The sequence below is a fragment of the Trachurus japonicus genome, chromosome 1 (genome assembly GCF_045865225.1).
Source record: "Trachurus japonicus isolate A0001 chromosome 1, Traja_1.0".
Classification (NCBI taxonomy): Eukaryota; Metazoa; Chordata; class Actinopteri; order Carangiformes; family Carangidae; genus Trachurus; species Trachurus japonicus.
Window position 1 is genome coordinate 18,148,847 of NC_140907.1, and position 11,125 is coordinate 18,159,971.

An 11,125-nucleotide genomic window follows, 5' to 3' on the forward strand; every position below is an offset into this window, starting at 1 on the left:
TTTTAACAGCAATCCCATGACAACAGGGCAAAGCCTATCTGCAGAGAAAGACTGGCTTCATATAACTGAAAGCTCCAGAACAGTTACCAAAGGAACTTCTGGTAATCCTGCTTTCAAGTTCAAATATCGTTCAGACCATACTACTGAGCACTAAAATGGGAAAAATATTCACGTCTGCCAGTTGCAAAGCCATATTTACTGGTAGCTGCGGCGAAATAAAAACTAATATAAACACTAATGAACTCAATGGACTTGTATCTGATTTCGCTTGTTGACAAACCTATTCATTTAAATGGTGTGACTACAAGACAAGGAGTGGACACTATGAACACCAATTTGCAGTTTTCCTGTTTTTTTTCCATTCTGGCAACACTGTAATAAATGCAGCAAGAAATTATTTTCTCAACAGCTGTTTCCAAGGTCAGGAACTTTAAATGTCAACTTCGCAATTATCCACATCAGGCACACTAATAGATATTTCCAGTGTATGTCATTTGTCTTTCGGTCAGAAGGATTATTTCCACCAGTCATGATGGATTTTGACGTTTCACCTTTACAGCGAAAGAGCAAATTTGCCCCCATGACACCATACAAGAACACAGGCCCAAACTTTTTTGTTGGTTGTCTCTTCTCAGGATCCCGGCCTGCCTAGGAGTTACGACGTGATGACAGGATGGACTGACGAGCAGTAAATCCTGTCAGCACACACATGTGCATGCACACACACACACATTTACGGATATATACTCTCACATACGCAGCAGAGTCAAAAGGGTATGCTGCCTCCTACTGTGTTGCGAAGCCCTACAGGATGTCTCACCAACCGTGGTAGTAACACGTGCAGCATCGCTCACACACACACACACACACACACACACACACACACACACACACACACACACACACACACACACACACACAGTGTACATAAGCCCACTGACGCAATACACACAGATATTCAACATACTTGGACAAAGTGCCGGGGTAATCTCCACAGAGATGCCCCTCCCTTTTCCTCTCTTCCTCCAGACACACTTATAAAAATTCTCCCTGTTGAAAACACACACACATACACACACATTTCTACACACGCACACATCCCATCCCAGTTTCCTGCAGCTCTTCCTGGATCTTATGATGGTGAGCTGGGAACCGTCAATGTGTGAGATGACATGGCCAATATTAGTCACTCTCACACACACTGCATCACTCACCACACTCACCGAGAGACACTTCCAGCATTTCTACCATGGCATGTGCTCTCCAGCGCGCTCCAACGTGGGCTTGTAGACAGTCACAGTCACATTTCCAGCATCATATGACAGAATGCACGCACACACACAGACACACACACAAGCGCCATATAAAGCAGTACGCTACAGTTGCATTTGGTTTAATTCTTGATTAAATTATGTGAGTGTGTGGGTGGGGAAGGAGGGAAGCACTGCTGTGTGGTCTATTAGTGTCAGCCAGAAACACACCACACACTTAAAGCCAATCACGAGCAATGAGTCTCCGCACCACACACTCGCAATCAATTAGCTGAAACATCTGTGTACGGATGAGCTTATGTTCATGTGTGTCCACGTGTGTGTGTTTGTTTGGATCTGAATAAATCATAACTGATTTAAAGTGAGAAACTCTACCTTCCCACTTTCCCTCCCTGCGGTGTCTCATTGTTGGCTCAGAGTGAAGTGGAGTTTCTTTTGCCAGGTATGGTGTTCCCACACACATATACACACAAGCCAACACACACACGCATGCGCACACATACACACACACATTAGAGTAGATTTCAGACTCTGTTTTAGCTTCATTACGCGGCAGGGAGAACAGGCACAGCGCTATTGGCATGTGGGTTAGATTAGCCAGGCCTGCAGAGCCTTGTTCTATTACTGAGACAGAGAGTGGAGGGAGTGGGGGCTGGGGTCCTCTTTAATATATTTAGCAGAGAGGAATATAATTGAGAGACAGAAGCATGGGAAAGTTTCCACCAAAGACACCAGAGACAGACGAGCATCACTGAAAGTGCAGCCACAAGTCAAGTCTGAGAGCATTCACGCCGCAGACACACACGCACACTGTATGTCACACACATATTTACAATAAAAACAGAGCAAGCTCACTCTGATGTGCTCATACATATTCACACAACCACATGCAAAGTCAGATATTACAGGTATTTGGCACATTATTTACCATCTGTTGTGTGTGTTTAAGTGTGTGTGAGTGTAGAGGAGGTATCAAAAGGGAAGATGATGTATGAAGACAGCTGTTAAACTGCCTCCAACCCCCATCTTCTCTTTCGCTGTGTCGACCCTCCTCCTTTCTGCAGTCCGGCTGTATATCACGGCTGGCGCTCATTCTCATGACATTAATATGCAGTGTGATTGACATTCATTTCAGCTAAAAAAAAAAAAAAAAAAGGTTTGTGACACTGCGTGTGTGTCAGTAGCTGTCTGCTAGAGGCAGAGGAGGGTGGGATCTCTCATATCAATTAAATATATTTTAGTTTTTTACATGCTGATATTTTATTGATCAAAAATATAAATTATGTTCCAAGGGAGGATATCCTCCTTAAACCAGAACAGCCAGAACAGAATACAGTATTGATGTTGCACTGGTCCACTGATAATTTCATTCTTAGTTCTCTACTATTAGTATAGTATGTCAGTGCAAAGTACAGGAAGTATAGTAAGAGATTGTCAACACTTCTTGCTGCCACAAGCATCATTCCCTTCAGGAGCAGTGATTGCTTTTAAGAAATCTTAAACGGTTTCACTGCTTAATTTTTAATGGACAATAAGAAAAAAGAAACAATTTGCCAGTTGCTGTGAGATAGCCTGTCGCTGTGGCTTGGTTTTGCTCCTGTCCTGCCCAATTTGCTTCTGTAGTCTAGACTCACCTTTTGTGTGTATTTGTATGAGGTCAGAGGTGAGCGCTGCTTCAGTGCACAAGATGTCTTTGCATAGCATTGTGGATATCCCGACAGCACCATCTGGCTCTGTGGTGACAGTGGAGGCAAGACGTTCACTCACCTTGCTAAAGCAAATCATTGTAATAACTGTACACACAAAAACACAACAGCCGCCCACATGGGTGTTCTTACTGAAAGTTGTTTCAAGTTGTTAGCGTTTTCATTTGTTGTTAATTTTAGTCAGTTAAATGCTCATCAAGCTAAACTTTATGATGTTTGAAACATACAACAAAGCTGTAAATTAAACTCTAAGGAAAAGGACAAAAAGAACTTGCCTGAAAACAGCATCTGCTACAGTTTTAAGATAACAAAGTAAAGCAATAATTATTTTGTGATCACAGAAAATGAAATACTGCCACCATGAAAGAAACTGCAAGCAGCACTTAGGTCATCATAACTTGGTTTTGTCCATATCCATAAAACCAACCAACAATCTACTCTAAGTCATTTTTTTCAGTCTCCCAGTTATAATCATAGGTGATAAAAATCTGCAATAAACGGTGCAATTTGTGTTAATAAATGTCCAACTCTTCTTATCTTGCTAAGGCCAGGGAGGCAGGCAGATATAAATACAAGTGATCAGATTTTTGCTTCTTACAAACGAGTCACAGCTTTTTTTGCACAAAAGATTCATAACTACATTACCTACAACAGACACACCCACACACACTGTGGATTTATGAGTGGTCTGACACTCACTGACAACTTCAAATGTCAAAATACCATTTCATTTCACTAGATAAATATCGCACTGGCCCGAAAATACTGGAAATACAAGAAAGGGTGTGTTTTTGTCTTTCTGTTAATATCCTCATTGAAACATGGCTTTGCAGTTGTTCCCAGAAATAAGCCCCGTCAGACCCTCTCACATCTTTGATTTTGCCATTGACAGGGGAGAATTCGGTGTCTGGCCTCGGCCACAGTCTTTTTTTTTATAGCCTGGTTGTAAATAACACCACCAGCTGATGCTTTCTGAAAGCACATCAGAGAATAACTAAGTCAGTCACACACCGGGAAGAAGAATTTATATTATATTTGCTCCATGCCCTGTGCGTGTTCTCACAGTGCAACAAAATATATTTTAGTTTTTTGAGGATCAGGTTGGAAATGTCTCTGTGTGCACCTGTGCTCACACATTGAGCCTCATTAGAAAGTAACATTTATTTATATAGCACATGTGTAACAGAACAATAAACATAAAACATAAGCTACAGAACAAGAAGCACTATACAAGCTGCTGCTTGTCTTAAGCCCAATCAGGCTGATTTCCATCATTTTGGAGTAAAAGGAACGTAGGCTACTTATGCACATCACGTGTAGATACAATGGCATAGGAGAATTGGACTGATGAGAAGATTAACATCTACAAACTTGGCTTAGATATATTTAAACAGACAATGCTATAATCCAAGATCTTTGTCAAGTGAAAAATCTGTAATGTCATTTAGGTTTTAAGTCAAATATGCAGGCATTAGTCTTTTAATTGATTTTGCATAATTTACAAGCCATAACATCAAAAGTACAAATCCTCACCAGACTGTGTGGGGCAGTATTAATCATCAATAAATATAGAATAGATAATGCCAGAGCTCTGTAGATATATTGTAAATTGGATTCTGAATTTGTGTTTCCCCATTTAAAAGACCTTTGAAGAGCAATAGATGTCTTGCTAAGACAGTTGAAAAGAGACTTACACTGATCCAAGTGGGACAAAATCAATGCATGGATAAATGTTGGTTTTTAGAAACAATGGTCCTTTGTTTGGTTGTGGTCCCCTGGTGGAAAACAAAAGGAGTTAAGCAAACACATGCTGATCTCTAGTCAACCATTTATGAATAGACGTACATAAAGTCAAAAATTTAGGCTTTTGCACTCTGAAAGATGAAGTCTCAGAATTCTCCGTTGTTATTTATTAACCTTAATGGTTCAAGGAGCTACACATGTTTCTGCCCTTACCCTGTAACATAAGACAGTTAACCCTGTCCTTCACCTTTTGGTCAAAGCTGGCCACAGTAGATGTTACAGAGGAAAAGATGAAAGGATTTCTTAATACTTATATTAAATTATAGATTAATATAATTACAGTTATGATATGATTAATGTGAGTATACAGATAGTTTATGTGTTGACCAGTTGCTTTTGTATTATGAGGGTTAAACAAAATTTATTACCGGACATGATCCATTTAGTACTGTATATATGGGAGAGACAGAGGAAGCAGACACTAAAAAATCATACACTGATACGTCTCACAGCAACGTCGGCCTTTTTTGGCTTTTTTCCTTCATTATATGCGAGATGAAGGAGTACACTTGACCTTGCATGTGTTTTTAGTTTGATGATTTCCTCTCGTCCCTCCCTCACCTCCCTCTTTCCATCTTCCCTGGGGCAAGGTCTGGCCCCATGCACCTCCACTTAAAATGACCCTCCACCTTCCAGCCCCCTCCACAGTGCACCTTTACACTCCTCAAATGGACTTTGTGTGTGTGTGCATGTCTGTGTATGTGTGTGTCTGTGTGGGCATGCGTGTTAGTCTTCAAAGTCAAGTGCATTATTGTGTGCAGAATTAATGATAATCCTCCGTAGTGCTCCTGTGCTGCATAAGCCCCTCGAGCCCCTCTTTACCTTTTAACTCCAGAACAACACACGTCTCTCTGAGCCCCGTCTTACCTAAAGACCTGCCCAGATGCACAAAAGACAGACAGCTCAGACAGAGAGGGAGAGTGAGGGGGGTCAGTTGGAACCAGCTGGACACAGCAGAAGTTATGAAAGACTTCTTCAAATCAGCAGCGGCTTGGTGTCTCCCTGCACAGCGGTGCACCTCTCCAAGACTCTGCATGCATATCCACACACACTCCTCTTTTCTCACTTTCTTACCCTTCCTTGTTCCTTCCTGTTTACCTACCCCACCTTTTCCTACAATGTCACATCTTATTGGCCTAATCCAGAACACAGCTTCGTAGCTAAATGTTCTGGCAGGCAAGCCAGAACATTAATGGTAGCTCTTCATAAGGTGAACATAGAGAAAGGCTCTATGACAAACGTTACTTTTTTTTTTTTTTTTTTTTTACAGCGACAGCCATTTCTCATTTACAGCCAGGAATTCTAAACAGATGTCTTTATGCATTTGCTTGCACAACAGTGAGCGTAAGTTTATGTTTGGACATGGGAAGCTGAAGTGAAGGTTCACACTCGATTCTGTCGGGACGGGAATACTGCACCTCTGTGGTAATCGTAATGGCCGCGCTCCAACCACAACATTGATCCCCAGGACTCTACATCACACACACATGCATATATTTCCGTACATACACAGACACTCAGGCACACACGCTCAAAAAACACTCAGGTAATCATTTCCATATTTACTTTCTTTGCATTCATATTCCTCTCCCCTCTCTATGTTTTCATAAAAACAATGTCATCATGGCTCTCAAAGAGGGTTAAATAAGTGATTTTTGGAAATCCCATTTGGAGGGCCCCTTACAAAGTGTGGTGGGCGTCTGTGCCATGTCACAGATTATACGTGAGGTTGCTGCCAAATACACAATGAGACCCTGGACTCTACCAGTCTGCAGTCACTGTGGTTTCACCTCCGTAAAAGGCTCATTTTGATTCATTCGATGTCCGAATAATTAAACATATTGGATCCAAGTATTAGCACAAATAGCATACCCAGTCCATCAACTGTCACAAATCACCACCTTAAAGACAGCCAGGCGCTTGCTGTTAGCCTGAAGCTTTTAGACATAAAGCCTTGTTGAAGTATTTTTTTTTTTAAATTCATCTACCACCATCTAATTTAACATGAGCTACTCTGGTTTGTGCACACCACAGAGCAGTTACATAAAATGTATCTGAACCTTTTTTTTGTGGTAGGGGGGTTTAATGCCACATGCATAATTGGCACGGGACTGAGGTTTCTTAAACTGCAGTAAACTCAGCAAGATGCCTTGAATTTAAGACGAAATGAAACAACAAGAAACATGCGTCACAGTCAGTTCTAGGGCACACAGGGCTAGTACTGAGCAGGCAAACTGAGCCACTTAATGTTAGTGTGGACAATAAAACCCTACTAATACCAGCTAAATCCTCTTTATATTGAATATGTGAGGTGTTTCTTTTATGGCATATAGGCTATGGAGGACTGGTTCTAATCATCTTAAAAAATCTCATGGAATGCACCTGTAAATTTAATTGACTTGAAAACCCCTTAAGAAGCATCGTCCACACTGCCCTCTTCAGGGAACAGAGATTAAGTGATGGAGTGGAGGTCGAAAAAAAGTGGAAAGAAAGGATTGGTTAAATTAAATAAGATGGATGATTTGCCCCTCGTTTTACCTTGGTTATTTTGAGGGCATACTTTATTCTTGGGTGTAATGGGTTCTCCTGATTTTCTTCATCCTGTGGTTATATTTAATTCCTGCTGGTTTGTCATCACAGTCTATTTCTGGCTGTTGTGTTTGGACCTGTTGTGGCAGTGAAACTGAGGGAAATTAAAACGTGTAGCTACTGTGCCCCTCTCCTCAACTACATAACAAGTTCCAGGTGTTCTCTCACACACACAGGCAGGCTCACACACACACACACACACGCACGCACGCACACACACCCCTACACCTCTGAGTGGCCCTAGCTGCAGTAAAGTGTGTGGTGTTGCAGTAATGAGATATGTTGGTGACTGAGGTGTTAAAAGTTCCTCTGGGCTGCTGCACGGGCAGCAGAGGGACCACCACCTCGGTGCTAAGCTGCCGCTCACTTCCTGATCACTGAATACATAGTCATATGCCATCACACTGGAGGTAGTAGAGCCCATTTTTGCACTAAATCATGTAGATTCAAACTCATACTGATGTGCCCAAACTGAGACACGTGTGCACCAAACACACAGTGATTGGTGGTGACACCACACGCAATCATCTCTGTCCCCAGGGCGCACGAGGCTGTGTGCTGTTGGTCACGCTTTGGCCCCCGAAATGCCATTCACAAGACTGCCATCTTTCATCACCATCTCCACGGCAACCACGCTCTAAGTCACCGTGACAACGAATTCCACCTGGGCCTTGTGACACTTTACTGCCTCTTCCACGCCCACATTTCCCCATTTGCTCCACAACCCTCCATAGCTTTTTATAACTCAGTTTCAGATGTTCCCTCGACCTCCCTCTCCCCTGCCTCTGTCCCGCACTCAGTCCCTGACGCTCTCTCCATGAACCCCTCTCTTTGGGTTGTTCTCTTACTTTTCTGATGTTCTGCATTACTGGACGCATAGCCTGATTACCATGCCAATAAGGGGGTCTACTCTGCACCAAAAATCAGCTGGGACCCTTGTTTGAAAACCCATTTTAACAGGGGCCCATTCTGCCCATACATCTGCTCATCAAGTGTAGTGCACACAAAGGAGCACACACGGCATCCTAATTACATTTTGCCTGGAGCCGCAGAAACTAACCAGTATTCCTGTGGTGGAATATCTAGCCTCAGGTTTGCCGTCTTCAGTTTGTGTGATTCAACAAACATGTCAACTTTGCACTATTTAAACATAATGATTACAGAATTAATCCTTGTCAAAAAAAAAAGTAAATGGTCGTAATCCTATTTTTTCACAAAGCTTTCTTTGGCTTGCTTTCAAGAGAAGGGTGACACGAAATGACCCATTCAATAAGACCTACCTTAATATCCATTATACAACTGTTTAATATGCTCTGGTGGTGCATAATCTCACCAAGCTTGCAATTAATTATACATGTTACAGACAAATGGATGCACATGAAACTGTAGGATATTTGGGGGCCCTGAGGATCTGGGGTTCAACTTCCCCATTGACACCTCAGCCTTAAGTAAACTTAAAAATAAAAAATAAAACCCTACTGTGTTGGAATTTTGGAGAAATGATGCCGAGAGCTGTCTGATGCATTCAATTCACATACCACCTTGGGTTCAAACTTATATCTTGATGCACACAGGATCTATGTCTTTTGATCATTCTAAAGAGCTCTGCTGCCCCCGTGTGGTTGCACTGAGGCAAAGTTGGCAGTCTTTTTGGCAGTGATTGAGAGAACATCTGAAACATAATGACATTCAGACTGCAGACTTTGTCAAATGTTTTATAAAAAATTGCATTGCCAATTACCTTGATAACTCCACAGATACAGGTGGTTTCTTGTTGAAGCAGTTATTTATGGGCAAACAACTGTAGCTCCCACACGTGGGTTGTTTGGCTGGAGTGGGTTATAAACATTATCATTATAAACTCATTGACATGAGGCTATAAGAACTTTGTACAGTTCTTCCATCTGTCTCCATCTATTTACGATCTACTGAGAGGCTGTTAAGAGAGCAGCAGTGAAAGCAGTAGTGGAATACAACACTTTGGTGGTGCTTGTACTTTAGTTGAGTGTCTTTCTGTAACTGCAAAACACTTAATACTCCAAATGAAAGCATTGTACTTGTTACTGAACTACATCCACTTGTGTAAAGTCATTGTCAATCAAGATTAAAAACAGAAATCTCTCAGGTCAGGACCAAGGATGCTCCATAAGAGAACTTGTAAAGAGGACATTACACAGAATGAATACTCTCATTTTTGGTGTTGTATATTTTGTTGCTTATACCTCTGAGTTTTAACACAGATAGAATTTGGAAAGTGGGACTTGTATACTGTTTTTAACACTATGGTGTTGTTATGTTTATACACAGATCAGCTTTTTCAGGGCTTTTTTGATGACAGGCTGAGCTGTTAAGTTGAGCATAAGACTTTTAAAACTGCTGTTTCCATTGTCCCTGAGCATCTCAGGCTGGTACAGACTCAGCAGACTCCAGTCTCTTCAGGAAAAGAAGGAAAGGAAACACCTTTAAGAACCCATTGACATATTTTCTATTGTGTAATCATAGTGATCCAAAAGTGATCTCAGGGCTTTGATTCCATCTTCACGGCGGCAGCCCAAATCTAACTGGCCAAAGACTTTGAAAAAAAATGCTATGCAAATGTTTTGGAGAACGAGCCCATAGGTTGTTTGTTCAGCAGTTTATTTTGACCCATGGTTACGTTTTTTAAAGCAGAAGTAAGTGATATATTTGTGTTAATATAAGTCTTAAATAGTTATATCTTCCGACAGCAATCACTTACATAGAGTGTTTGGACCGAAACACGGGTCTCTCAGTCACTCTGCTCTGCTCTGAGCCGAGGAGAAAACTTTTCTCGTATCCTACAATTTTTATCCAATGAGGAGAGAGAACGGCATGCAGGGCTGTGGTGACGTAGGGACGAGGACTGTTATGGTGCGTTCAAGGCAACCCGTAACTCGTGTTTTTCCGACCTGTGAAGTCGTACCAGTTCGATCTGGTATGAGTTCACGGGTCGGAAGTTACAAGTGGCCGTTATAGTGCACTTTCACAGGTAAAACAGGTCGGAAAAACACGAGTGGGTTGCCTGGAACGCTACAAAGTCGTAAGTTGTGACTTGAAGCTGTAATTTACGGTTTCAAAAGCCTGCCTGGAACGCAGCATTACCCAAAACGACCGGATCGCTTACTTCTGCTTTAAGGTGATCACCTTGAAAGGTGAAGGAAGCCCATTTGTGGAAAGACGTCGCCTCCGAGATGTAGAATATACAAGAGGAGAAACACACATGGACCAATGATTTGTATCATAGAGACATGAATCCTATTTTCATAAACAGATGCTTGGTCATTAATCTATAAATACAACCTATCTCTGCACAGATATTACGGAATAATAAAGAAACAAATCCTTATTTTACCCTTTCTGGTTTATTCACAATATACTTCTGGTCCATCAGTTATTTAACTCCAATGGTTCACTACTTACATATCAAGAATTTACTTTTACTTTTTTACTTAAATATCCTTTTATCCAAATGGCACATTCATAAATGTAGATACCGTACACAAATCAAAATCCTTTTTTTCTTAGGCTACATTTAAGAACGAAGTCAAGCAGTAGGCTATTAAAACCATTGAAAAATGTAATAACACAAAAGCTATCAAGACCTTGAACCTATGTGCTCTCTACAACTTCTTTTTATAATGCAATCTGGAATCTTTAAAAAAAAAAAAAAAAAAATGCCTTTATGTGGCTATGTAGCCCCCTGGCGACAATCTTTGTTGTTGTGTTGAATTGTATTGT